Source organism: Scleropages formosus, chromosome 23 (genome assembly GCF_900964775.1).
Source record: "Scleropages formosus chromosome 23, fSclFor1.1, whole genome shotgun sequence".
Lineage (NCBI taxonomy): Eukaryota > Metazoa > Chordata > Actinopteri > Osteoglossiformes > Osteoglossidae > Scleropages > Scleropages formosus.
The window spans coordinates 1111484-1117560 of NC_041828.1; the positions used below are offsets into that span (position 1 = coordinate 1111484).

At 47.4% G+C, this 6077-nt stretch overlaps 1 pseudogene; it reads right to left on the minus strand.

Moving 5' to 3' along the window:
- Positions 1-838: 838 nt before the first annotated feature.
- LOC108931807 (cytochrome P450 2K1-like) lies at positions 839-6077 on the minus strand (annotated as a pseudogene).

Genomic DNA, 6077 nt, shown 5'->3' on the forward strand with positions numbered 1-6077 from the left:
GTCTAAAGGTGTTTACAGTGAAATGCTAAATAATCACTGTAATGACTGACAACTTAAATAGCATCCAAGTGGCACATGGATTGCTCTAAGTGAACAAATATACAGTATAATCTTGGGTGGTAACTGTCTAGTAAGGTGGTGTAAATCTTCAGACTACTTAAACCATGGTCCTTTCGACAGTTACCGCCAACAATTATTCAGTTTAGCTGCTCTTCACCTTTTTCTGCCTCTTTACTGCGGTAAAGGACAGAACATGGTTCAGAACTCGGTTCGCACGTTGGCTGCAATGTTTAATGCTTGGGATTTACAGGAATGGAGCAGCTGCTCCACATGAGAACGGAAAGACTTGATCCACCTCCGCCGACATGACTGTGGCACAAAACGGTGAACCTCACCGTCTCACACACAAACACACACACTCTCTCTCTCTCTCTCTCACAGACATCAACATTGCATTTACATTTATTCATTAAGGAGACACTTTTCTCTAAAGTGACACACATCTCGGAGAAGAAATACGAGTGCATCACATTAACAAAAGAGAGATTTAGATGCAGACGTGATTCCAGAGAACAGTTAATTTGTCACATACCATGGTATAAACCAGCGTACATCACACAAGTAGCTGCATATAGGTTTTTTGAACCATTAAACCGAAGGCATAATACACATTTATTGAACACATGATAGAGTGTCAATTTCAAAATTACAAATTCAAACAATTCAGTGCTTTTCAGCACTTTATAGGCAAAAAATATGAAATACTGGCATCTCTGAAAAATATTCTGATTGTATAAAAGTTAATCATACTAATACTGTGTAAAATACCAGAAATCTGTCAAGTGTCTGATGACCCAAACGGGCGTTGAGTAAAGTGATTAAAGTGATCACAGAGGTGCACAAACAGTGGGAGGGCTGTAGATAGTGATGAGTCTTTACACACAACAGGGACATCACACAGGCGCGTCTTCCCATGCGTGTGTGTGTGTGCCTCCGATGTGTTTCTAAGGATCTGCCTCCTCATGCGAGTTGACGAGAGCTTGTAGGGTGTGGGAGAGCGGCCGAGTCCTGGGACCGAGGTCGGGTCCAGGTCCTCGGCCCTGATGCCTTCAGGTGGCTGGAAACGGAACTTCTGCAGGAGGGCTGTGAAAAACAAGAAGAGCTCCATCTTGGCCAGGGTCTCGCCCACACACGCCCTGCGTCCTACAAGAGGTTTAGTGTATTAAATACCACGGTTTATATGTCGGGATAAATGTCAGACGGAGGCAGCGACTGCTGGATAGTGAGGACCTGGCTGGACACTCACTCACCTGCGGAAAAGGGGAGGAATGCGTCCTTCTTGACGAAGCGTCCCTCTGCGTCCAGGAAGTGTCCTGGGTTGAGCTTGCACAGCGTCTCACTCGTCCCACTGTGTCTTGTCAAAGAGCACAGAGGTGAGCAAGGGGATGATGGGGGTTCGCTGTGGAGCACAATGGTGTCGAGAGACCTTCAGGCCAGAGGTCTTTTACATCCAACCTGGAGAGGAACATCTCCCTCAAGGCAGCAGTATCTAGTACATTCAGCAGGGCTGCTTTTTCAGTTGTGTCCATTCCTCTTCTTACAAACCTTATACTGTAGAGAGTCTATTTCATCATCAGACTTTCCAATCACAGTCCTGTCCCCACATAGTGACCCGAAGCCTGAACTCTGAACTCTGACCTTGGGGATGTGGTAGCCTCTGAAGGTTGTGTCCTCTTTTGTCTGGTGCAGCAGGTTGTTGGGGACCATGTTTGCAAAGCACTGGATCTCGTGCACCACGGCATCTGTGTACGGCATGCTCTTAGGGTCTTCGAACCTCAGGGCACGATCTTTGCAGATCACACGTTCAATCTCTGCATGTACTTTCTATGTGGCATAAGAAGAGGATGGGTCAACTGGGAGAGTGCTCACAGAGAGTCTGAATTAATCCTGTTTGCAAGGACTGTGGGATGTTTTTGATTTGTTTTTATGGACCTCCAGCCACTGGGTAGTGCTGTGTGATTGACATTCACCTTGGATGTGGGGATACTTCATCATGAAGAGCAGGCCCCAGCGGAGGGTGGTGGAGGTTGTCTCAGTGCCAGCAGCAAAGAGGTTTGCGATCGTCACGACCATATTTTCCTCGTCAAAGTAGGTGTTGGCGTTCCTGGACTCCTGGAGAGATGTGGCTCGAGGAGTTCGCTTTTGTACGGTTAAGTTTCTTTGCGGAGAAAAAAGATTCTCCAAGAAATGCAGCTCTACTGAACTGGTTTGTCTTCTGTTGAGCTGCAGAACCAAGACTTGGCCAGTAGGAGGCACTATCATGCTCATGTGGAGTATCTTGAGTCCTTATATTAATAATTAATTAATTTTCCTACCGGGGGGTGCAACGGTACAGTGGGTTGGACTGGGTCCTGCCCTACGGTGGGCCTGGGGTTCAAGTCCCGCTTGGGGTGCCTTGCAACAAACTGGTGTCCCGTCCTGGGTGTGGCCCCTCCCCCTCCAGTCTTTTGCCCTGTGTTGTTGGATTAGGCTCTGGCTCCCCCGCAACCCCATCTGGGACAGGCGGTTTCAGATGATGTGTGTGTGTGTGTGTCTGTAATTTTCCTACCTCCTCCTTCTGTTGGGCCAGGAAGCTGTCCAGGAAGCTCCTCAAGTCATTGCTGTCCAGCTCGGCCTTGTGCTGACGGCACACACTGCTGAAGTAATAGCGGTTTGCTGCCATGTTCTTCTTTACCCTCTTAAAGTTTCTCAGCATCGCCCCCAGTTTTGGGAAGAGGTTGTACACCTGGTCAGCGGGAAAAACACACACACACACATTTTCTGAGAACACCTTAGAAAATATGGGGCAGCAGACAATATAGTGATTAGAGCCATGGCCTCTAGATTCAAAGGTTTAAATCCCACTCCTGCTGTACTGCCCTTGAGCAAGGTACTTGCCCTGTACTGATACAGTAAAAATGACTCTGTAAGAGTGCTGTGCTCCTGCACCTCTCGCCTCTTGATGGGCCTACATAGGAGATCCAAAATCAAAAGTCTACATTTTCTCAATTTTAGCCGCTAGTCCCTCGGCAGTGCTGAATCCCTCCAGTATTCACGAAGGGTCTCAAACCCATCTTTTAAGAGCCACTTCCCTCCTGATCTCCTGACAGCTGCACAAATGAGTCCAACGCCATCTGTCACGATCAAGTCTGTGTTTCCAATCAACTCTACGTGAAACTGCTTTACGTACGCGGGTGATGTCCGAAAAACCGAGTGCCTGTGCTTTGAGATTCATGTGTCTGCATCTAAAGCTCTTCATTTGTTGAGATGTACTTTTTTCATCCGAGATGCACAGATTAAACAGTACAGTGTCGAGTGGAGGAAAACATTTACTAAATGAATAAATGTAAATATAAATCTATGATAAAAGTACAACCATCCTTTACATAACAGGATTAATTTGCTTCATGAGCTCACCCTGGTAGATGAATTCCTGTTGTGAAGGCACTGAATTACCGTATTTTCTTACATTTATTAATTTAGCAGATGCTTTTCTCCAAAGTTATGTACAGCTCAGAATAAACAAAAGATTATTTCAGATGAAACGATGGGGTTTCTTAGAAGAAAAAGTAATTGGTCCCTGGATAAAAAATGCGTTACCAAAAATCAATAAAAACACCAGAATAAAGGCTTCTTTGAATACAAATGACATATTTGTAGCAAAATCATAATTTCTAAATTTTTCAAAACATTTAACATATTTAATATTTAATATTCTTCCTTCAGGGGGGTGCGGTGGCGCAGTGGGTTGGACCAGGTCCTGCTCTCCAGTGGGTCTGGGGTTCGAGTCCCGCTTGGGGTGCCTTGCGACGGACTGGTGTCCCGTCCTGGGTGTATCCCCTCCCCCTCCGGCCCTAGGCCCTGAGTTGCTGGGTAGGCTGCGGTTCCCCGTGACCCCGTATGGGACAAGTGGTTCCGAAAATATGTGTGTGTTTATTCTTTCTTCAGTATTTCACTGCCCTTGAGGTTTCCTCAAAGCTTTTTGCACATTCTTTCCAACCTTTCATTAGACATTCTGATAGACTGGCTGTCTGAAGTTTGTGATATAAAAAAATTAGAGAAAGAACTGAAGATTGGTGGCTTGGAAGGATGAGTCTGGTTATTAGGTGAACCCTGAGATTGGGATTTTTCTTGCAGATGTATTGTCACCAACGGAAGCGACACAGTCGGCACAATGGTGGGGAAGAAGGGAGAGCGTGAGGAGTCTCAGTAAACAGGTTATCAGGTGACTCCAACTGGTGGATGATGCCGAAATGATTGAGATTAAGAAGAGACCCTAGAATAAATCTACAGGTCCCTTTGGGTGTTTGACCTGCCCAATGGAAATGTGTTCTTTACACAGGTGATGTCAGTGTGAGCAGTGTTTCCTCAGGTATAAAGTCCACACCAGCAGGTCAGGGGAGGCCATCAGCTTAAGATTTTCAATGACCCGACTCTGGAGCTGCAGGAACACGGGGTCGTCATACTCAAAGTGGTGTCCAAACACCAGGTGACAGATGATGTTGGAGACAGCCGAATAGATGTTGACTCTGGGATTGAAGGGTTTTCCTGGAAGAAGAAGAGGTGGAGGATGAAGGTGAGCGTGAACCTTACCGCTGCTTCAGCACCTCTAGCCGGGCAGTGAAGATTGAACATGCCGTAGATGTGCAGAGGCAGGTTAGGGTTAGAGTTTACCTTGGTGCCCGTGGAAGACCACGAGCAACCTCTGAGCCTCTTCCACAATGCGGTCCTCGATGGTGTTGCGACCCATGCCAACGTCCCGTAACGTGGTCAGTGTGAACCGCCGCATGGTCTTCCAGGACTCGCCCACACTGAAGACCACACCTTCCAGGGAAGAGCAGAGGCTTCATGTGACACCATGTTAAACCATTGATTTTTAGAACCGGTATTAATGCCAGACGTCCCGCCCTGGGTGTGTCCCCTCCCCCTCCAGCCTTTCGCCCTGTGTTGCCGGGTTAGATTCCAGCTCCCTGCGACCCCGTATGGGACAAGCGGTTCAGACAATGTGTGTGTGTGTGTGTGTGTGTGTGTGTGTGTGTGTTTGTGTGTGTGTGTGTATGTATGTATTAATGCCAGAGTGAGTGCAAGAATTTAAATGTGGGTACTTCCTGGTTTCACCGTGTCCCAACATTTCCTACTGGTCTCGTTGCTGCTAGAGGCTTCCAATGGCAGCTTTTCTCACCCTTGCCATTGCTGAAGGTTTGGGTGGCCCGAGTCAATCCCCTCTCCCCGAACTCTTCAGCCTGGTTGACCAGTGCTTGCTTCACTGCCTCGTACCCGGTAATGACCACATACTTCTCCATGCCCATGTGGAACGTGAACACATCTCAGTACTGCTCGGATAGCTAGTGGGGAAAAGGGCAGCAAACCCACATGAGTTCTTGGATATTCGTTAAGAAACTGATCATTCAGGTGAATCTCTAGAGAAAACACTTGATCAGCTTGAATCTTGTTCTCGTGGCACCGAAATAATAGGGAGTGACAGAGTTATGAAACCGGGGCCGGTAACTGTCACACTGGACAATAACCTGCAGTAACGGGTCTCACCTTGCACATGGTGTTGTACGGCCGATGCATATCGAGGATGTTGAGGTTTCCGATGAAGGGCCAAGGCCGGGGCCCTGGGGGGAACTTGTATTTGTCATCCTTGGCTGAGGGCTCGAAGAGGAGGATGAGGAAGAGGAGAGCCGCAAAGATGAGCATTAGTGTGCCAGAGGCGCTGTCCCATATCAGAGTCGTAATCATCGACATGGTATCTCTTCCCATTGGCTCTCTGTGGACTCCCTGCTGCTCTCTCACAGGTTTAAATTCCTTTTGCTGCCTTCGAACAACTCACATTCTGCTGCTCCCTGATTGGTTGGCTGCTGTGAATGGGCAGGTTCAGGTGTGAGCTGATATTTGTTAGGTGAAGGGGGGGTTTGGAGTGAAGTGAAGGTGAAAGAAACTACTGACGCCTTAGTTTTGTTTGTTGCGTGTCATGGATAAGCAATTTAAAAATCAAGGTCTTTTATAGTTTGGCTTTGACAGAACTGCTCAGG